At 39.3% G+C, this 23,665-nt stretch overlaps 1 protein-coding gene across 9 annotated transcripts in view; it reads left to right on the top strand.

Moving 5' to 3' along the window:
* The window catches only part of TRAK2 (trafficking kinesin protein 2), a 76,271-nt gene that overhangs the window by 2,631 nt on the left and 49,975 nt on the right, over positions 1-23,665 (top strand). For 3 of the 9 annotated variants that reach the window (XM_074009746.1, XM_005573927.5, XM_074009744.1), the window contains exon 1: positions 14,931-15,021. The exons of the other annotated variants lie outside the window; for them this stretch is intronic. The gene's annotated coding sequence lies outside the window, so the exon portion shown is untranslated. Of the gene's footprint in view, positions 1-14,930; positions 15,022-23,665 lie in introns of those variants that run through there. 9 annotated transcript variants of the gene reach the window in all.

Here is a 23,665-nt window from a genome sequence, read left to right as displayed (position 1 = left end):
AATAAAAAATAGCTGGGTGTGGTTGTTTGCGCCTGTAGTCCCAGCTACCTGGGAGGCTGAGATCAAAGGATCCCTTGAGCAATTATGGCACCACTGTACTCCAGCTTGAGTGACAGTGAGATGCCATCTCTAAAAAAAATTAAAATATGAGCGGAGAAGTGTTATTCTCCACTGAAAGTTTCTTTGTTTTAGTGCCCCAAATATGCTAAATACCAATATAAGGAATGAGACAGATAATGTCTTATTTCATGTTTATTTTGAGCTCTGATTATATCACCTGTACCAGTTTTGAACCTCTTTAGTTATCATCCTGTTTAGTTAGTAAGAAATAGGAGGCAAAAAGGTAATATTCACATTTAAATGACTTAGTAATTAAAGGAACTAAATTATTCATAGTTTAGTCATTATCTGTTAAGATCTGCAGTGTTCTTATAATAATAGGAAACATATAATACTATGTGCTAGATAATCTTTTTTTTTTTTTTTTTTTTTTTTTTTGAGACAGAGTCTGGCTCTGCCGCCCAGGCTGGAGTGCAGTGGCCGGATCTCAGCTCACTGCAAGCTCCGCCTCCCGGGTTCACGCCATTCTCCTGCCTCAGCCTCCCGAGTAGTTGGGACTACAGGCGCCCGCCACCGCGCCCGGCTAGTTTTTTGTATTTTTTTAGCAGAGACGGGGTTTCACCGTGTTAGCCAGGCTGGTCTCGATCTCCTGACCTCGGGATCCGCCCGTCTCGGCCTCCCAAAGTGCTGGGATTACAGGCTTGAGCCACCGCGCCCGGCCTGTGCTAGATAATCTTTTACCTATATTAAGTTATCCTCACAATAGTACTGAGGTATTTTTATACATAGGCAACTAAAGCAAAGAGAGGATAGTAAATATACCAAAGGTCATGCAGCTACTAAATGGTAGTATTGAGTGTCACAGCAGACAAGATCAAAATCTGTAGTCTAACAGTTATTGAGCACCTACACAGCTGGGTGCTTTCATTATAAGTAGGTCATTTGTCTTTATAACTACTTTATTTAAAATGGAAGTTCAGCATTTAATGACTTGCCCAGAGTCACAGATAAGTAAACTGTGGAACCAGGATTTGAACCCACGTTTGTCGTACTTCAAGGTTCATGTTCTTTCTTTCATTTCCCTTCAATGATCAAATCTTTGTTAAACACCTTCTGTGTGCCACACACTGTGCCAATGCTAGGAATTTAGTCTTTGCCCTTAAGGAATGTAGTTTGAAGAAGGAAAGAGACAATTAACATGGTGTGTTGAGCAATAGAATCACAGCTTGCAGAGGTACTTTGAGAGTGCAGAGAAGGAACACTGAAGTTAGCCTGGAGTAGGAAGGCTTGGACCAGTCTTGGGAAAAAAAATGGGAATTAGCCTGGGCACGGAAAAGGGGAAGGGGATATTATGGGCTGAATTGTGTCCTCCCAAAATTATGTTGAAGCCCTAACACCCATAACCTCAGAATGTGACCGTATTTGGAGACAGGGCTTTGGGGTGATTAAGTTCAGATGAAGCCATTAGGGTGGGTTCTAATCCAGTCTGACAGTTTTCCTTATAAGAAGGAAATCTGAACACAAAAAGAGACTCCAGAGTTGCACACACAAAGGAAAGACCATGTGAGGGTTCATTAGGAAGACCAAGAAAAGAGGCCTCAGGAGAAACCAACCTGCCAATACCTTGATTTTGGACTTCCAGCTTCTAGAATTGTGAAAAAATAAATTTCTGTTGTTGGAGCCACCCAGGCTGTGGTATTTTTTTGTGGAACCCCTAGCAAACTGACAAATAGGTGTTCTAGGCAAAAGGATTGACATACAAAAAGCCTTTAAGCTGTGGTTAGGTGATGGAGGTAGACATGCACGAAGCCTTTAAGCTGTGTTTAGGTGATTGAGGTTTTTTGGTGAGGAGATAAATGTTGAGAGAAATGAAACTGGAGATGAGGCTGGGGCTGGATTAGGAAGATTTTACGTGAGATGCCAAGGGACTTAAACTTTATCCTAAGGAAGATGGGATGGAGGTGGTTTGTAGCAGTGGAAAAGCATTAGATTTGCATTTTAGAAAGACTTAGACTTGTAAAGGATAAATGAAAGGTAATAAGACTGGAGACAAGGTAACCAAGGTAGCTAGTGCCACAGGACGCAGAACTAACAGTTTTCCCAGAATATTGAAATGTCTAACTGAAACAGAGCCACTGTTAATATAAGATTATAAAGGGCACAGCTAACCCTTAGAGTATACATAAGAAGATATAGAATCACATAGATATAGATATAGAAAGAATTTGTATATAGCTGTTTGTACCCAGAGGCTGTCTTTATTTTGACATTTTGCTTTTCCTTATATAGATCATAAAGCTTTCTACAACTATCAGAATAGTCAGTATTTTTCCACCATAAAAAGTGATCTTATGTGTTTAATAGACACTTTTATGGTGCTGACACAGATGTAAGCCAAATTCTCTGACAACCTTTTGAAATACCTACTGTTCATTTTATACGTAAACATACTGAAGCACAGAGAGGTTAAGTAGCTTGTCCAAGATCACATTGCTAACAGGCAGCAGAGTTAAGATTCAAACTCAGTCTGTCTTCAGAGTCTTTACACTGTGCTGTTGCTATATGATATTTATCTAGATCTTTATTTGTGAAAAGAGGGCAGAGTAATACAAAAATAAGTGTGTTTGCTGTAAGAGGTATATAGTTTGTCAGAGGAGATAAGGAACAGCTCTAAGGTTTTAAAAAGTGTTTTAGAGAAGAGCAGAAAGTGTTGGGAGGCAATACCTCCTTCAAGTTGGGGTTTCTGTGAAGGCCTGTTGGGAAAAGTGGCATTGAGCTGGCGTGGGAAGCATGGCTAGAATTTGCATATGTATAATGGGGAGAGGACATTAAAATTAGAAGAAATAGCATGGACAGAGTTACAGGACTGAGAATTTCCTGGTGTGTCTATGAAGCTAGTAAATGCAGTCCTTTCTTTTGGCTGGAATATGTTGTGTGGTTGGGGAAGTTGGAGAGCTAGTTTGCGGGGAGGGGCAACTGTCTGGGGAAGAGAATTCTCAGGGAGTGAGGGGCAAGAGAAGTTGTAAGGTTTCAAGCCTGAATAATTGAGGCATATGCCAGATGTAGTTATCTTTTAGGAAAGGAAAAAGTTCATCTAGCCCCAACAGGTCCTATTTTCACTATCTCACAAACCCGTAAATCCTTCTTATAATTTCCTTTCACCTAGTTTATACCTTTATTAATATAATCAATGTGTAAATGTGATAAAATTTTCTAATTATTTTTGTCTCTAATCTCTCCATTCCCAAAATTTATCCTGCATCCTGCATTTACATTTATTTCTCCAAATGTCACTTCTATTTAGAAATGTGTTCCCTGCAGGATCAAGTTGAGACTTCTTAATCTCAACTAGTCAAATTTAAATCTCCAAATACCTTCTGCATAATTCTTCCCACTCAAATTGGTCGTATACTGCTGCCAACCTGGCTGTGTCTGCTACTTGCTGTTGGATATTATCATTATTATTTTCTTCTACCAGATACTCTCCTCAACTATCCAAATCTTTTCCTCCTTAAGGAGTCCACTTAAATCTTACATTCTGTGTGAAGCCAGACCACTTCAGCTAGAAGAGAGCTCTCTCCTAACAATTCTGTTGTAACACTCATCAAATATTTATTATCTGGTAGCATCTTATTTTCTTAGATTTCTTAGCTCATTGGATATTAGATCTAATCCAGACCATTAGAGCTCTCCCTTTTGGAGCTTAGACTTCTTACATCTTTAACCTCCCTTTGGGCAGAGGCTGCTGTGTACTACTGTTTATCTTTTTTTAGTACATTTGGTTTAATTCAAGTGGCATTTGTTGAAAACTGTTCAATGAACAGCTGTTTGACCAGTTGTTAATTGAGGTCACTGTATTGAAATTTTCTTTTTCAACTGGCTGCTTAATATTTACATATGTTATAAGTAATGTTCTAGCTTTATTCTTAGCTTTACTACTGACTCACATAACCTCTTGAAGATACCCTGTTTACCCTGTATTGTTGTTTATTCATGCTAGAAAATGAGCGTACAAAGTCTGCTGGTGGTATAGCAGTGGAACTAATTCATTTTGTAAAGATCCTTGAGGTCTTTGGAGCCTATCTATATTTATCTGTCAGTATTTGCCAAACTTTGAGTTCTTTCTTTTTAGAAAGCTTTTTGACAAGGCACAAAATAGGAAGGAATGATTAAATAGAGTCTAATTTAAGAGTGTTATACTGTATTGTGTAACAATGGAGTTGATGAATTATGCATGTTAATGGTGAAAGAATTCCCCCACCAGTTTAGCTAATAGTTCATTTCAACACTAATTATTTATGGAGTTGCTTGAGCTTCTGACATTTTATATTCCTCTTCTGATCAGCAAGGAGGAGGGAGAAGATGGCAGCCTCTCTTTCCTTTCAAGAAAAAGTAGCCTCCTCTGCCTACCTTTGTTCTCTAACTCAGCATCCAATTTGTTTCTTTCACACATACAATTTTGTATATTATTACAAATATATTACAATTTTTGTAATTTATGTGTGAAAGAAACAAACTAGATGCTGAGTTAGAGAACAAAGGTGGGCAAAGGAGGCTACTTTAGATCAAGTACACTGGTAAGTTTTAAGCTGCGACTTAAATGTGAGAAGTAGTTGGCATATAGAGAACAAGAGAGAAAGAGTATTCCAGGTACAGTGAACAACAGTTGCAAAGGCCCAGAGTTAACAGAGTGTGATGAGGAATTAAAAGAAGTAACAAAAGGTCTGTGTCTCTGTGGCTGAGTATGAGCAAGGAGGAGACTGGTACAAGATGAAGGAGGAGAAGTAGGCAGGGACCAGACTAGGCCAGACCTCACAGACTGTGATGAGAGGTGTGGTTTTATTGTTGGTACTATGAGAACCTTTGGATTTTTAAAGTATTATTTTATTTTTATTTTTATTTGTTTATGTATTTATTTATTTAATTAATTTCATTTTATTTATTTATTTATTTATTGAGATGCAGTCTCGCTCTGTCACCCAGGCTGGAGTGCAGTGGTGTGATCTCGGCTCACTACAACCTCTGCTTCCCGGATTCAAGCGATTCTCCTGCCTCAGGCTCCCAAGTAACTGGGAATACATGCCCGTGCTACCATGCCCGCTACTTTTTGTATGTTTTTGTAGAGATGGGGTTTTACCATGTTGTCCAGGCAGATCTCGAACTCCTGAACTCAAGTGATCTGCCTGCCTTGGCCTCCCAAACTACTGGGATTACAGCCGTGAGCGACTGTGCCCGCCCTGGATTTTTTAAAGAAGGAGTTTAGCTTTAAAAACACTATTCTTGCTGCTTATAGAGAATGGAGAAGAACCCTGTTTAAGGCCATGATTAAGCATGGAGCCGAGCCCTGTTAGGAGGTTTGTTGGTTCCTAGCCTAAGAGATGATGGTGGTTTGAACTAGGATGGTGGAAGAGAGGATGGAGAAAAGTGAGTAGATTTGAGGTATATATCGGTGGTAGTGTGTACAGGATTCGTTAATGGATTGAACGTGGCAGGATGAGGGATAGACGAATCTAGTATTCAGTGGATCATAGTCAGCCTGTGGGAAATTTGAGTGGAGTCAAGAAGTCTGTCTGAAGAGCCAGATTGGGAGTCACTAACACTAAAAAATAATTTAATCTGTGGTAGTAGTTAGTTGGCAAAAAGGTAATGAAAGAGCAACTACAACAAGAACAATACAAAATGTGGTCACAGTTGGAACTCTGGAAAACACTAAAATTTAAGGATCAAGGGCAGGGAATGGGATGATCCAGTGAGGAGTTTGAGAATGAGCATTGTAAGATCTCTCTCTCCAGGAGAGCCAAGGAAGGGGAAGTTGAAATAGGGAGCAGTCAACAGTATAAACCGGAGATGATATAAGGTAACAATTAAGACGTCATAACTGGATTGATTAGCAGGGACTGTTGATGACCCAAGGTGGGTGGTTTCGGAAGAAATCAGATTGTAGTGGGGTTGAGGGATGAATGAGAGGTGGGAAAGACAAAATGAGAGTATTTGAAGAAGCCTGGGTAAGGACAGAGGGGGTAGAGGGGAACTCGAAGACTTGGGAAAAGTAGGGGTTTCTTTAATGGTAGATTTTAATAAAATAAAAGAACTTGAGCTTGTTTAATAAGCCAAAGAAGAAGGTGAAACTGATGGAGGATAGGGATAATTAACAGAGCAAGGTTTAGAGAAGGCAGGAAGAGGACTGTTGAGTTGTATTTAATTACTTTTTAACTGGGTATACATATACACATGGTAGAAAAATTGAAAGGTATATGATAAAAAGTAAGTTTCTCTCTCTTTTCTGTCTTCCAGCCACCCAGTTCCTTCTCTAAGAGGATTACTAATTTACACTATGATCAACAAGTGTTCAAGTGCGTAACAGATTATGGTTGTCCATAATTCTCAGGTTAGAGCAAAAGCTAGCTATAGATTACATGGATTTATCGTTGGGAGGAATGAGAATAAGAGAAATGAAGAACAGATAGAGGGTCAGAGATAAGTGAGAAAAGATGTGGTATGGAATTGTCTCAGGAAAGAAAGGATGTTTAAGAGGATAATGGGGGGCATGCCTATGGAGTGAGGCCCACAGTTGACGACTGAATTTGCGCATCCCTATTCCACATGGTGGTGTGACCTTTTCAGAAGAACGTAACTGCCTCTTTATATTTAAAGTGCAAGTCAATTTAGAAAATTGATTGCTAAACATTCATCATTTTTGTAAAGTATATCATGTTTGGGGTCCAAGCATCAAATCTCTGCTCTCTGCTCTTATTGCTTTCCACCATAGGCATCCTTCTTTGGGGTTATTCAGGCCAGTGGTATAAGTTGAAGCAAAAGGAAGCTTGTTGGTTAAGAAAGAGCACACCATCGGCCGGGTATGGTGGCTCACGCCTGTAATCCCAGCACTTTGGGAGGCCCAGGTGGGTGGATCACGAGGTCAGGAGTTCGAGACCAGCCTGGCCAACATGTGGTGAAAACCCATCTCTACTAAAAATACAAAAATTAGCTGTGCATGGTGGCGCACGCCTGTAATGCCAGCTACTCTGAAGGCTGAGGCAGGAGAATTGCTTAAACCCGGGAGATGGAGGTTGCAGTGAGCCGAGATTGCGCCTCCGTACTCCTGCCTGGTCGACAGAGCAAGACTCTGTCTCGGGGAAGAAAAGTAAAAAAAAGAAAGAGCACACTGTCTGGAGGAAGAAAGGAGGAGGAGGAGACTAGAAACCAACTAAAATGCCTCTCAGATGCTACTACTGTTCCCAAAGCCTGTAATTTAACAACTAAAAAAACATTTCAACCATTCTTAACTTTCTCAGCCAGTACTAGGCCAAACCACTGAATTTGCCTTTGTTTTATTTTTAGTTACAAAATTGAAAGAGTACACATGAAGCTTTTATTAGCAATTGTGAGTTTTTAAAAGAAGATATCTGATCACTTCTCATTTGATGTGGGGCTTATTTTAAATGCATTCATGATCAGCTGCAAATGCTCTTAGTGGAAATGGTGATAAAACTAAGCAATGAGCCAAATGAATGTTCAGTTTTGGCTTTCCTATGAGACTGACAACTAGTTCTTTTTAGTTATTACAGAAAAGTGTATAGTGTGTCATTGCTATAAAAATGATAAAGCACCCTTTTAACACCAGACCCTTTTATGCAGAGTTTTTCATAAAGCACATAAGTGTTTTTCTTTAGAATATTCAATCTTAGCTTAACTGTGTTTTTCAAGGCAATTCATTTAGTTGATGTTGTATTGAAAATGTATTAACATCGACTTTGTTCATTAAATTACTTCTGTAATTCAGTGTATTGATATTTTTAATGATTAAGCTTCTAGGTAGTAGGTATGTATTTTGCAAGACGGCTGTGTGTCAGTTGCTGTTAGGTTTTGGACATACAAAAATAAGATCCCTTCCTTTGAGGAACTTGCAGCGTAGTGAGGGAGAAATGACTAGTGGGCGGCCATCTTCTGGGATCATCCAAGAAAGGGAGTCAGTAAACACTGATTAACCCATTTATGCCACAGTTTGCAAATTTTTTTGTGTGAAAAATTAGACCTTGGCGATGACCTTGAGCAGTATGATATGACTCCCACAAGTTTAGCATTCCAATAATGCAACAGTAGTCATAAATGGGTTAAGAGCAAAAATTACGATGAGGAATGTTAAGATTTCCTAAACCTTTTTTCCGTACTTGTAATCCACCTTATATTTCCCTTAGCAGTTATCAGTACAATTTCACAAAAGAATAGAGGAAGAGCTGTCTTTTCTTGGGAGACAGTTAAGAAAGGACAGAGTGTATTCATAGCTAGGCTAGGTAAAAGAATACCAGGTGAGAAAAGCACTTGCCGACAGTGCCAAAGGAGGAAGAGAAAGCCAGCTAAATCCCTGGTGCTGGAGGGATGAAAGAAAGCGGTACTTGGGAACCCAGCCAAGGGCAGAAAAACAGGTCCTGGAGTTCAGTCAAACAGGCACCTTATGGGTGTTCTGATAACCTGGTTATCTGGTTTCTCAGCCAACAGCAAGTTAGAAAGGGGAGAGGCAAGCTAGCAACAGTAAAGTGTAATAGTTGATAGCCTCACAGTGAGGGAGGAAACAAAATTAGAAATGGGCTTAAAATCTTTTTAAAAATTAGCAATTTGGGATTATTTAGTACCCGGAGAAAGAGCTCTTTAACTGTGGATGGGTGCAGGCTTGTTGGGGGACAGATAAAAGCGGGTCATTTTCTATTTTGCCATCTTGGCTACATCACCCAGAAAAGGCTCTTTAAAAGTTTATAATCCTGGAGGATATCACTGTAGTCATTATATTATAATACAGTAATTGCTATTCTTAGTAATGATGCTGAGTCATCAAATTATTTTCTGTCCAGCCTATCTAAGGACTTTTTTTTTCCTCCCATGGCAGTTTATTGGACTTTCCTCATTATCATATATTAACTTCAGGAGGAAAACATCTTACCATCAATGTTTTTTTAAAATAAGAAAACTAGCCAGGCGCGGTGGCTCAAGCCTGTAATCCCAGCACTTTGGGAGGCCGAGACGGGCGGATCACGAGGTCAGGAGATCGAGACCATCCTGGCTAACACAATGAAACCCCGTCTCCACTAAAAATACACAAAAAATTAGCCGGGCGTGGTGGCGGGCGCCTGTAGTCCCAGCTACTCGGGAGGCTGAGGCAGGAGAATGGCGGGAACCCGGGAGGCGGAGCTTGCAGTGAGCCGAGATCGCGCCACTGCACTCCAGCCTGGGCGACAGAGCGAGACTCCGCCTCAAAAAAAAAAAAAAAAAAAAAAAAAAAAAAAAAAAAAAACTATGGAAAACCGACAAAAGCAAAAAAAGAAAAGTGTTAAAGATTTTGTGGTATTTTTGCCACCATGTTGTCAGTCCCATCTCTAGGGAATGTTTGCACCTTCAAAGTAACCAATGGGCTTAGTTAGTATAGCCCTGCACGTACACATACCTTTACTGAAACCCATGAGAGACCTGTGTAGACTTTTGTAAATTAGGCTAAGAAAGCTTTCCATTTCCATGTATTCTAACAGTCTCATGTTCTTATGTAGTTCATGTTCCTCCCTACTATAGACTACAAGGATGTAATTTGACTACCGCCTGATTCATTCATTTAACAGATATTTATTGAATGCCTGTCATTTGCAAGATGCTAAGATAGAGGTAGACTTAATTTATTGGAATAGAGATTTATTTTTTAATCTATGTTCCATTTACTGCTTTTAGCAGGTCAAAACAAGTAACAGAATGATTCCCAATTTATGGTAATACATCTATATTATTTTCTTGGTATTGTAGAATTACCCACTTAAAAACAGAACCAAAGTCAGATTTGGAGTTGTCTTATTAAGAATCATGTGATGTACATACAGCACACACACAGATTATTCTGCCTTCTTGTAAATACACCCAACTTTGGAACCAGATAAGTCATTTCTAAAAGCAAATATAAATCGCTCAAGAACAAATGGTTAAGGGGAGCAGATTACTTGGTTTTTTTCTTCTTCTTCTGTATTTAGTAACCACTAAGTGTTTTTAAAAAGTGGAGTAGAGACATAGGATTGTGGTAGAATTATCTGAGACTTTTGCAAACTACACACACACTCCCTATCCTCACACTCCAGTCCCTTGCTAGTAAAGCTCAGAGGGTGAAGGCCCTAGCTTTGGAAAAACATAGTTGGGTTCGATTCCTGGCTCTTCATATGGACAAGTAATTAACCTCTAAGCCTTAATTTTCTTGTCTGTAAAATGATGACAGTAATAGCATTCACCTCATGGAATTGTGAGGATTAAAGGAGGTGATCATACACAGAAAGCGTTTAACATGATGCCTGGCACCTACTAAGTACTATCAGCTAACTATTATTATTAGGAAAGATTGATTCGCAACAGAATTGAGAACATATTTCTTTATCATATGCATTTCATTTGAAACACAGAAGGCTCTTGTGTCTTTATCATAAATTATTTACCATTATTGGCTCGTCTTAGAAACCTTCTGAGTGCTAGTTTCATTTGTTTTATTGTTCAGTAAAGTCATGAATTTCACTAAAATGTTTTGATTTTTGCTTTCAGTGTCAAAGAGCTGGTTCCTTTTGCTCAGGAAAAGTTTCACAGGGCAGTGGTATCTCCTCTTCAATTGTGTAGGTCTGGAAACTGAAGTTTTCTTGCTGTACTGAGTTGATAAGGTCCTGAGAAAATGATACACTAATAAAACACATTAAAGAATGATAAATAAGCCAGGATGTGTGGTCTTAATATACAGTACAGCTGCCAAGTGGACTACATATTTTGGTCCCCATAGAGTTAGTATATTTTTCCCTTATAAGAAAGTCTGCATGAAAAACCAAGTTGCTAGGTTTGTGTGTGTATTTACGGGTGGAGGACATTTGAAGCATAAGGACTGGTATGCTGAGAGTGGGGAGGGTGTGCAGAATAGCAGTAAGCGTTCTTAGAGCCACATTAGCTCAGAGTAGAGAGGGTTAAGACTGAAGGACACGGTAGGAAACTGTAGCCAGGGACAGAGAAGGATTAAACTAGGGCCATATCAATAGGCTTGGAGAATAAATTGACAGAACTGGTGACTATATAGAAAGCAGGTATTGAGGAAAGGAAGGATAATGCTTAGATTTTTGGCTCTGCTGATCAGGTGAATTGGTGATATCAACTAGTTAGTGAAGCAGAAAAAGAAAAACATTTAATGGGAGAAGGAAAAATGAGTTCAGTTTAGAATGTGGTGAATTTATGGTAATGATTATAAATTGGTACTGAGATTTCCAGTATAAAGTCACAAAATGCCAATTTGGGTTGAAGATAGAGACTTGGAGAGTAAGTGTAGTTGGAAATTGAGGCCTTTGAAGTAGATGAGATTCCAGAGGAGAGAAAGGAGAGAGAGAGGGCCCATGAGAGAATCCTGAAGAACTGGGGATACTTGCCGTTAAAGGCAGGTGGAGGAAGAGAGTTCCCCGATTTCCACAGCCTCCTATTTACTATAGCCTTCAAGCTCTGAATCTAATAACCTCCTGGGTTGCAGATAGCCAGCAGCCATATCTCAAAATATTTACCTGTTCTTATTTGCCCTGAATTTAATGGGCAAACCAAAGGCATCTGTTGAATGTCAATTCTCCCTCAAAAAGTAACCTTATCTTCGAAGCCCTTGAGTTGTTTGTGGCAACTGGTTTTGAAGAACAATGAGTCTTATGTCTAAACATACTATAATTAGAAAGTCTGTAGCCTAGTAAAATTACATTACTAAAATGGTTATGTCTTTAATATGCAGATAATTCTAGAATAAATCTAGAATTATATGTGTTTATAATATTCCTCCATCCTGACCATCACTCACCGCCATTTTAAGTTACCCTCTGTTCTGGTCATGTAAGATTGTATGTCCTGGTGCCACTGATTACTTCGTTGACTTGAAGAGCTATATTGCCTATAGTTTTCCTTTTGACACTGATCATATGGGGACTTCTGCTTCTGAAGGCATTAAGGACTATAATTTTTAAATAACTGAAGGATTTAGAATCATCTTAAGCCACCAAAAGCAAATTTGTGTTTTGTTGTTAGAGAAGACAAAGAGAAATAAGGCCATAGATTTTCTACCTCTTCTTGACTTGTTGCTGTTTTTAAAATTTGTGTTTTCCTTATTGCTATGTGAAAGTGCTGTTTCAAGGGGTCTTCCTAGCTATTCGAGGATAAATTCTGAAGAGCAGATTATACAGAAATATTCTTAAATCTGTTAGCACAATTGTTATCTATTCAGTCTGTTTCTAATCTTCTGTTAAGTATTTCCAGGTTTTCAGTTAATGGTATCTTTTTATTGAAACTAGTGTCTAAATTTTGCCAGTTATCATTGAAAGAAAATTCTTTCTGACTTGTTCAGGAAGGATTTATTTGGTTCTAGAAGTATAGTACATGTTTTAGTACTCACAGATTCTATTGTATAAAATGCCTCTGCTTGAGATGTTTTCCCCCATTTTTGGTTAAGAGAACAGAAAATCCATGAACTCTGTAATGCCATTTACTCTGCATTACTCATTTTGAAGACCTATACTTTTTTTTTTTCTTTTTCAATCATTACTTTAGTCAAAAGGACATAATTTTCTGTTGAAAATAATAAAAAATATAGTAACTATGATATTTTATTAATATCCTGGAATATAAATTATTGACAGCAACTGCCCTTGTGAAGTAATATTTTAATATGTCTAACCCAAGAGTCAGCTGAGTGTCCAGACCCTTCAAGAGTGAAATAGTTGCCGTAAACCTTCAGTTGCATGTGAAGGTTTCATATGGGGAAGCCAAAACCCTCCCTGTGATTTCTGCAGATTCCTGATCTTCTCTCTGAGCTCCTGCCATCTCCATGAGACCTCTCGCTCTTCCCTCTCCCTTTTAGGAGAAAGAAAAAAGTTATTTCCCTGTCTTGTGCAGAGCAGTTTTTAGCCTTCTTTTTGGTGCTATGAAACCTTACCTTCTACCTTAAGAGACTTTTCCAAGTCTTTTCCCAAACAAAAAGTATTTCTTTCCTATAAGAAGCACTGTTGTCAGATGTTAAGATAATAAAATGTGTACTTTGTTAGGTATGATTTGGTAATAATAACCCTTTAAGTAACACTTATTTTCTCCATTAATCTAACTTTCAAATATTTGAATGCCTACTAAACTCAGTCTCCATTCTTGAAAAGTTATAAGAAAACCTATCTTGAAAAGGCTTTTGCAATGTTAGATTTGAATATTATTATATAGCATTGAGTAGCTTTTATGCCAAATGGCAGAGAGAAGATATTGCTCACTTAAGAAACTACAGAATTTCAGGTAGAGTTTATGTCAAGTTGCTCTTTCTTTTAAAGAAATAAATTAAGGCCAGGCATGGTAGCTCATGCCTGTAAACCCAGCATTTTGGGAGACCAAGGCAGGCAGATCACTTGAGTTTAGGAGTTCGAGATCAGCCTGGACAACATGGTATAACCCCATCTCTACAAAGACATACAAAAATTAGCTGAGCATGGTGGCAGGTGCCTGTAGTCCAGGCTACTTGGAAGGCTGAGGTGGGAGGATCCCTTGAACCCAGGAGGCGAGTGTTGCAGTGAGTGGAGATCGTGCCACTGCACTCCAACCTGGGCAACAGAGTAAGACCCTGTCTCAAATTTAAAAAAAAGAAAGAAATCAAGAATGCGTTATGAAATGTGAGACTGAAGTCTACCTGTTTGAGGTTTCCTTTTAGTATTATTGAGCTATCTTATTTCCTTTGACTAAACTGCATATGACCATTGCTAAATTATTTTTGACTGGCAAATAATAATTTGCTTTGTTATTCAGATTTCTAAGCCAATCATGACCTTTCATAGAAACAGTGAATTTGAAAACAAATGGATGATGGGACAAAGCATAAAACTAGGGATGTATAAATATTAACCAATGCTGTATTAAGCATTTTTATATATCTCCTATGTCCTTTGATAATGTCACTCTGCGACATCAAGCAAAAGATAGAATTCCTGTCCAGAAGTATAGTTTGAAAACATGTTGATATTGCTTATTCAGTTGCTTATGCAATTTCTTTAAGAGTTTGGTGTTCTTTTATTCTATAATCCAAAAATATTATGATTTTGGGGTATAAATCTATAGGACAGAAAGTCTTTGCATGGTAGATTAACTTTCTCGTAAATCCTTTGAAACTCTTCTGCTTAAAACTTGTAACTTACGAACTTTATGGATAGGGACAAAGTATACTCCAGAGCAAGGGATTTAGCTGTGCTGGTCACCAACAGAGGAACATTTTCAACTCGGCCATTATTATTATTTATAGCATGTTTGTTGTAGTGCATTGTTTTGAGGTATTCTGTATTACAAATCCCATTTTTGTCCCTGACAGCAATGCTAGTGATAGATTAATGGGCACAAAAGTAGAAATTGTGTAAAACTTTGAATGTGAGAAACTTACACTGATTAGATATATCATTGGAAGATAAGAATGATTATGACGGACAGTCCATGATGTGTGACAAAAGATGTACCCATGCAGTTGACAGTCAGCCAGAGGTGAAGACATGTGACTGACTGAAATGGTTTTGGCAGAGGATTGTGGTTAAAGTGGAATGCCTGTTTAGTCAAAGGTGAAGGTTAGGATTTCAAGAACTTTAAGCATGGTGAATTAAAGTGCTGCTGTGGAAACTTATCAAAAACCACGGCTGGCACCATGGGTTCAAGGCCTTTTCTAATCTGCAGGTGAAGCTCTGATAGGGATTCCTTAGCTGCCAGAGGTTACCTCCCTTCTCCTGTTGGTGAAGATTGTGTCAGGGAGGGGTTGCCTGCCTCAGCAGATATTCATTATAAACAAACAGGGCAGTTTTTAAAATGCCCAAAATATTCAACTAGGAGGAAATACTGACCCCATAAAACTAAATCTCACACATGGTTTTGGACGTTTAAACTAATGGATTTAACAGCCTTTTGGAATTCAGCCTGTTTGTAAGTAGAGCGACCTCCATATATTTCATATTCTGAACACCCTACTTATCTTTAAGTCAAATGACAATTAAAAAGAGGGACAAAATATTTGCTGGTCACAAATCCTATTTCCTCAGGGTGAACTTTAGAATTGCTGATAGAACGGCTGTGCTGAATGTAGCCAGTGTAGCTTTCCCGCGGCGTCGGTGCAGCTGGATAGTGATATGTGGCCTCTGCCTTCCTGAGGTCTGCTGCTCACGCTCCAGGCTGGGTTTTGCTGGTGGTGCTCCTCCCGCCTTTTTTTTTCAGCTCTTAGCACTGAAGCCATGATGGAGTCTTTAAGTGGTTTAATATCTGGTTTTTAAATTACTGTGGTTTTTTTGTAAACTTTATCTGTAGTGTAGCCAGATACATTAAAATTAGTGAGTCTCTGTCTTTGTCAAAAATATATTATTTTATATAAGGACATGGTAAATTACCATTTTTAAAATTAGCTTATCTTTTGTCTGGATTAGGTTGCCACTGCCTAAGAGAACTATTGCTGAATTGGTGATTGGCACTGTTCCTGCATGCATTTCAGCAGCCCACGTGTTTTTTAATTAATCCCCAAATCATTGCTTATAAAATAAAAATTTTGAATATATTTCCAGTGTAACTGTTTCACTAAATAATTGCATTTTTTGCAATCCCAGGCTTTACGCCCAGCAGAGGTGAACTTTCCCAGAGTTGTTTTAGCCTTCTCAATAAGGCTGTTTTGGCCAGAGTATCCTATTTTAAGGAAGTAGCGAGATATTTTTTAGGCACAAGGCCTATATTTAGGCATTCACTGTTGACCAATTAGTTCCATGGCTGGGCTAAACTATCTAAGTCATTAGCCATGTTGTGTCCTGCCAGCAATATTTATGTCAATGACATGTTTTGGTTGTTCTTTTTAAGTCTCATGCTTCTTAAAATAAGTTACTTAGTTATTTTGCTTTATTTTCTTCTTAATGTGCATGGATTACAAAGGCTGGCTTCTTGTTAAATAATACATGCCTGATTGGTTGTTTTATAAAGAAAAGCAGTGAAGTTGTTCCTAAAAAGACTGAATAAAGATCCGGCAAAGAAAGTAGATGGCCCTGAAAAAAGTGCACAGAATACGTGTGCACAGATTAGGAAAGGCACTGAAAATGCGTCATTTGTGTTTGCCAAAGTTTAGTTTCTACTGCATTTAGGACTCTGTATAAGCTTTTGGTTTATTCATGCATCCGAGAGACAGAAAGAGAATGATTAATCACACTAAGCTAACGTCACTCATCAGAAAGCAGGAAGTAAATTCTTTCTTAGGTTGAAAGAAGATGCTATCAAGCAATTGAGAGTAGGCCTTAGATTGTGCCCAACATTGTGTAAGGTGCAATAACAATAATAATAATTATTATAAAATCGTACTTTGGTGATAGAAATATTAATAATAACCAGTACTTGCATAGCATTTACTGTATTCTAAGACATTATTCTAAGACCTTTATGTGTATTAACTCATGTTATTTCTCAATAACCCTCTGAGGTAGCTGCTACTATTATCCTCTCATAATTCACTTAATCCCCATAAAGTAGACCCTGTTATTAGGCCCACTTAACTGATGAAAAAATGAAGTCAAGTAATTTGTCCAAGATTACCCAACCAGTAAGTGATGGTGCTGAAGTTCAAATTTAGGCACTCTAGTTCCAGAATCCACATTCTTAACCACTGAAGTAGGCTTAATACTGGCCCTCAAAGATATCTAGATCTTGATCCCCTGGATCCTGTGAATATTACCTTATATACGAAAAGGACTTTGCAGACATGGCTACATTAAGGATCTTGAGATGGAAGATTATGCTGGATTATCCAGTTTGACCTTAAATGTCATCACAGGTGTCCTTATAGGAGTGAGGCAAAGGAGACCTGACAGCAGAAGAAAACAGTGTGATAGTAGAAGCAGAGAGAGACTTGAAGATGCTATGCTGCTGTCATAGAAGATCGTAGAAGAGACCCTGAGCCAAGTAATACAACTCTAAAAGCTAGAAAAGGCAAGGGAATGATTTTTCCCTGGAGCCTCCAGAGGGAGGGGTCATAAACTTTCTAACACCTTGGTTTTGGTCCATTGAAACCTTTTCATTTTTCTGACCTCCAGTACTGTAATATCATAAATTGATGTTGTTTTAAGCCACTAAGTTTATGGTAATTTGTTGTAGCACCAACAGGAAATGTGTAGCCACACTGCTATGGAGAAAGATGCTAGGTATAGTTAAGACTTTTTTGTTATTAGCAAACCTTCCTCAGACCCATGAAGGAATGAGCTTCAGTAATCATCACTCTTGATAATCCCAGCTTTATGGCACTTGAAACTTTATTAGCAGGAGCATAGTTTCTTAGGCTTCATGTCCTTCTATGTGAAGATTACTCAGAGATAATCTTCAGTCTACATCTACTCCATACTCAAATGTGGTAATCATTCTGGATACACAGTTGGCTGTTGAGCCAGAAATTTAAGAAATATTAGACAGGGAAGGGTTCCAAAATGGCCAAATAGGAACAGCTCCGGTCTATAGCTCCCAGCATGAGCGATGCAGAAGAGAGGTGATTTCTGCATTTCCAACTGAGGTACCAGGTTCATCTCACTAAGGCTTGTTGGACAGTGGGTGCAGCCCACGGAGGGTAAGCCAAAGCAGGGCGGGGCATCACCTTACCTGGGAAGTGCAAGGGGTTGAGGAATTCCGTTTCCTAGCCAAGGGAAGCTGTGACAGACGGTACCTGGAAAATTGGGAAACTCCCACCCTAATACTGCCCTTTTCCAACACTCTTAGCAAAGGGCACACCAGGACATTATATCTTGCGCCTGGCTCAGAGGGTCCCACACCCACGGAGCCTTGCTCACTGCTACCACAGCAGTCCAAGATCGAACTGCAAGGTGGCAGCAAGGCTTGGGGAGGGGCGTCCGCCATTGCTGAGGCTTGAATAGGTAAGCAAAGCAGCCCAGAAGCTCAAACTGGGTGGATCCCACCGCAGCTCAAGGAGGCCTGCCTGCCTCTGCAGACTCCACCTCTGGGGGCAGGGCATAGCTGAACAAAAGGCAGCAGAAACTTCTGCAGACTTAAACGTCCCTGTCCGACAGCTTTGAAGAGAATAGTGGTTCTCCCAGCACGGACTTTGAGATCTGAAAACAGACAGACTGCCTCCTCAAGTGGATCCCTGACCCCTGAGTAGCCTAACTGGGAGACACCTCCCAGTAGGGGCTGACTGACACCTCATACAGCCAGGTGCCCCTCTGAGACAAAGCTTCCAGAAGAAGGATCAGGCAGCAACATTTGCTGTTCTGCAATATTTGCTGTTCTGCAGCCTCTGCTGGTAATACCCAGGCAAATAGGGTCTGGAGTGGACCTCCAGCAAACTCCAACAGACCTGCAGCTGAGGGTCCTGACTGTTAGAAGGAAAATTAACAAACATAGAGGTCATCCACACCAAAACCCCATCTCTAGTTAACCATCATCAAAGACCAAAGGTAGATAAAACCACAAAGATGGGGAGAAACCAGAGCGGAAAAACTGAAAATTCCAAAAATCACAGCACCTCTTCTCCTCCAAAGGAACGCAGCTCCTCGCCAGCAACAGAACAAAGCTGGACGGAGAATGACTGACAAGTTGACAGAAGTAGGCCTCGGAAGATCAGTAATAACAAACTTCTCTGAGCTAAAGGAAGATGTTTGAACCATTGAAAAGAAGCTAAAAACCTTAAAAAAAGATTAGACAAATGGCTAACTAGAATAAACAGCATAGAGAAAACCTTAAATGACCTGATGGAGCTGAAAACCATGGCATGAAAACTATGTGATGCATGCACAAGCTTCAGTAGCCAATTCGATCAAGTGGAAGAAAGGGTATCACTGATTGAAGATCAAATGAATGAAATTAAGCAAGAAGAGAAGTTTAGAGAAAAAACAGTAAAAAGAAATGAACAAAGCCTCCAGAAAATATGGGACTATGTGAAAAAAACCAAATCTACGTCTAATTGGTGTACCTGAAAGTGACACGGAAAATGGAACCAAGTTGGAAAACACTCTTCAGGATATTATCCAGGAGAACTTCCCCAACCTAGCAAGGCAGGCCAGCATTCAACTCCAGGAAATACAGAGAACGCCACAAAGATACTCCTCAAGAAGAGCAACTCCAAGACACGTAATTGTCAGATTCACCAAAGTTGAAATGAAGGAAAAAATGTTAAGGGCAGCCAGAGAGAAAGGTCAGGTTACCCACAAAGGGAAGCCCAGCAGACTAAAAGCGGATCTCTCAGCAGAAACTCTACAAGCCAGAAGAGAGTAGGGGCCAATATTCAACATTCTTAAGAAAAATAATTTTAAACCCAGCATTTCATATCCAGCCAAACTCAGTTTCATAATTGAAGGAGAAATAAAATCGTTTACAGACAAACAAATGCTGAGAGATTTTGTCACCACCAGGCCTGCCTTACAAGAACTCCTGAAGGAACCACTAAACATGGAAAGGAACAACTGGTACCAGCCACTGCAAAAACATGCCAAATTGTAAAGACCATTGATGCTAGGAAGAAACTGCACCAACTAACAAGCAAAGAAACTAGCTAACATCATACTGAAAGGATCAAATTCACACATAACAATATTAACCTTAAATGTAAATGGGCTAAATGCTCCAATTAAAAGACAGACTGGCAAATTGGATAAAGAGTCAAGACCTATCAGTCTGTTGTATTCAGGAGACCCATCTCACGTGCAGAGACACACATAGGCTCAAAATAAAGGGATGGAGGAAGATCTACCAAGCAAATGGAAAACAACAAAAAGCAGGGGTTGCAATCTACTCTCTGATAAAACAGACTTTAAACCAACAAAGAACAAAAGAGACAAAGAAGGCCATTACATAATGGTAAAGGGATCAATTCAACAAGAAGAGCTAACTATCCTAAGTATATATGCACCTAATATAGGAGCACCCAGATTCATAAAGCTAGTCCTTAGAGACCTACAAAGAGATTTAGACTCCCACACAATAATAATGGGAGACTTTAAGACCCCACTGTCAACAACAGACAGATCAACGAGACAGAAAGTTAACAAGGATATCCAGGAATTGATTTCAGCTCTGCACCAAGCAGACCTAATAGACATCTACAAAACTCTCCACCCCAAATCAACAGAATATTTATTCTTCTCAGCACCACATCGCACTTATTCCAAAATTGACCACATAGTTGGAAGTAAAGCACTCCTCAGCAAATGTAAAAAAAACAGAAACTAGGCCAGGTGTGGAGGCTCACACCCATAATCCCAGCACTTTGGGAGGCCGAGGCAGATGGATCACGAGGTCAGGAGATCAAGACCATCCTGGCTAACACGGTGAAACCCCATCTCTACTAAAAGTAAAAAAATTAGCCAGGTGTGGTGGTGGGCAGCTGTAGTCCCAGCTACTCGGGAGGCTGAGGCAGGAGAATGACATGAACCCAGGAGGCAGAGCTTGCGGTGATTGGAGATCGCACCACTGCACTGCAGGCTGGGCGACAGAGTGAGACTCCGTCTCAAAACAAACAAAAAAACAGAAACTATAACAAACTGTCTCTCAGACCACAACGCAATCAAATTAGAACTCAGGCTTAAGAAAGTCACTCAGAACCACACAACTACATGGAAACTGAACAACCGGCTCCTGAATGACTACTGGGTAAATAACAAAATGAAGGCGGAAATAAAGATGTTCTTTGAAACCAATGAGAACAAAGACACAACATACCAGAATCGCTGGGACACATTTAAAGCAGTGTGTAGAGGGAAATTTATGGCACTAAATGCCCACAAGAGAAAGCAGGAAAGATCTAAAATTGACACCCTAATATCACAATTAAAAGAACTAGAGAAGCAAGAGCAAACACATTCAAAAGCTAGCAGAAGGCAAGAAATAACTAAGATCACAGCAGAACTGAAGGAGATAGAGACACAAAAAACCCTTCAAAAAATCAATGAATCCAGGAGCTAGTTTTTTAAAAAGATCAACAAAATAGACTGCTAGCAAGACTGATAAAGAAGAAAAGAGAGAAGAATCAAATAGATACAATAAAAAATGATAAAGGGGATATCACCACCGACCCCACAGAAATACAAACTACCATCAGAGAATACTATAAACACCTCTATGCAAATAAACCAGAAAATCCAGAAAAAATGGATAAATTCCTGGACACATACACCCTGCCAAGACTAAACCAGGAAGAAGCTGAATCCCTGAATAGACCAATAACAGGCTCTGAAATTGAGGCAATAATTAATAGCGTACCAACCAAAAAAAGTCCAGGACCAGATGGATTCAGAGCCAGATTCTACCAGAGGTACAAAGAGGAGCTGGTACCATTCCTTCTGAAACTATTCCAATCAACAGAAAAAGAGAGAATCTTCCCTAACTCTTTTTACGAGGCCAGCATCATTCTGATACCAAAGCCTGGCAGAGACACAACAAAAAAAGAGAATTTTAGACCAATACCCCTGATGAACATTGATGCAAAAATCCTCAAAAAAATACTGGCAAACCGAATCCAGCAGCACACCAAAAAGCTTATCCACCATGATCAAGTGGGCTTCATCCCTGGGATGCAAGGCTGGTTCAACATATGCAAATCAATAAGCGTAATCCATCATATAAACAGAACCAAAGACAAAAACCACATGATTATCTCAATAGATGCAGAAAAGGCCTTTGACAAAATTCAACAGCCCCTCTTGCTAAAAACTCTCAATAAACTACGTATTGATGGGACGTATCTCAAAATAATAAGAGCTATTTATGACAAACACACAGGCAATATCCTACTGAATGGGCAAAAACTGGATGCATTCCCTTTGAAAACTGGCACAAGACAGGGATGTCCTCTCTCACCACTCCTATTCAACATAGTGTTTGGAAGTTCTGGCCAGGGCAATCAGACAGGAGAAATAAATAAAGGGTATTCAATTAGGAAAAGATGAAGTCAAACTGTCCGTCTTTGCAGATGACATGATTGCATATTTAGAAAACCCCATTGTCTCAGTTCAAAATCTTAAGCTGATAAGCAACTTCAGCAAAGTCTCAGGATACAAAATCAATGTGCAAGAATCACAAGCATTCCTATATACCAATAACAGACAGAGAGCCAAATCATTAGTGAACTCCCATTCACAATTGCTTCAAAGAGAATAAAATACCTAGGAATCCAACTTACAAGGGATGTGGAGGACCTCTTCAAGGAGAACTGCAAATCACTGCTCAATGAAATAAAAGAGGACACAAATGGAAAAACATTCCATGCTCATGGATAGGAAGAATCAATAATGTGAAAATGGCCATACTGCCCAAGATATTTTATAGATTCAATGCCATCCCCATCAAGCTACCAATGACTTTCTTCACAGAATTGGAAAAAACTACTTTAAAGTTCATATGGAAACAAAAAAGAGCCCACATTGCCAAGATAATCCTAAGCCAAAATAACAAAGCTGGAGGCATCACGCTACCTGACTTCAAACTATACATAAGGCTACAGTAACCAAAACAGCATGGTACTGGTACCAAAACAGAGATATAGACCAATGGAACAGAACAGAGCCCTCAGAAATAATACCACACATCTACAGCCATCTGATCTTTGACAAACCTGACAAGAACAAGAAATGGGGAAAGGATTCCCTAGTTAATAAATGGTGCTGGGAAAACTGGCTAGCCATATGTAGAAAGCTAAAGTTGGATCCCTTCCTTACATCTTATACAAAAATTAATTCAAGATGGATTAAAGACTTAAATGTTAGACCTAAAACCGTAAAACCCCTAGAAAAAAACCTAGGTAATACTATTCAGGACATAGGCATGGGCAAGGACCTCAGGACTAAAATACCAAAAGCAATGGCAACAAAAGCCAAAATAGACAAATGGGATCTAATTAAACTAAAGAGCTTCTGCACAGCAAAAGAAACTACCATCAGAGTGAACAGGCAACCTACTGAATGGGAGAAAATTTTTGCAATCTACTCATCTGACAAAGGGCTAATATATCCAGAATCCACAAAGAACTTAAACAAATTTACACGAAAAAAATCAAACAACCCCATCAAAAAGTGGGCAAAGGATATGAACAGACACTTCTCAAAAGAAGACACTTATGCAGCCAACAGACACATGAAAAAATGCTCATCATCACTGGCCATCAGAGAAATGCAAACCACAATAAGATACTATCTCACACCAGTTAGAATGGCGATCATTAAAAAGTCAGGAAACAACAGGTGCTGGAGAGGATATGGAGAAATAGGAACACTTTTACACTGGTGGTGGGACTGTAAACTAGTTCAACCATTGTGGAAGACTGTGTGGTGATTCCTCAAGGATCTAGAACTAGAAATACCATTTGACCCAGCCATCCCTTTACTGGGCATAAATCCAAAGGATTATATATCATGCTGCTATAAAGACACATGCACACGTATGTTTATTGTGGCACTATTCACAATAGCAAAGACTTGGAACCAACCCAAATGTCCATCAATGATAGACTGGATTAAGAAAATATGGCACATATAGACTATGGAATACTATGCAGCCCTAAAAAAGCATGAGTTCGTGTCCTTTGTAGGGACATGGATGAAGCTGG

Source organism: Macaca fascicularis, chromosome 12, assembly GCF_037993035.2.
Source record: "Macaca fascicularis isolate 582-1 chromosome 12, T2T-MFA8v1.1".
Classification (NCBI taxonomy): Eukaryota; Metazoa; Chordata; class Mammalia; order Primates; family Cercopithecidae; genus Macaca; species Macaca fascicularis.
This window is presented reverse-complemented; position numbering and strand designations above follow the sequence as displayed.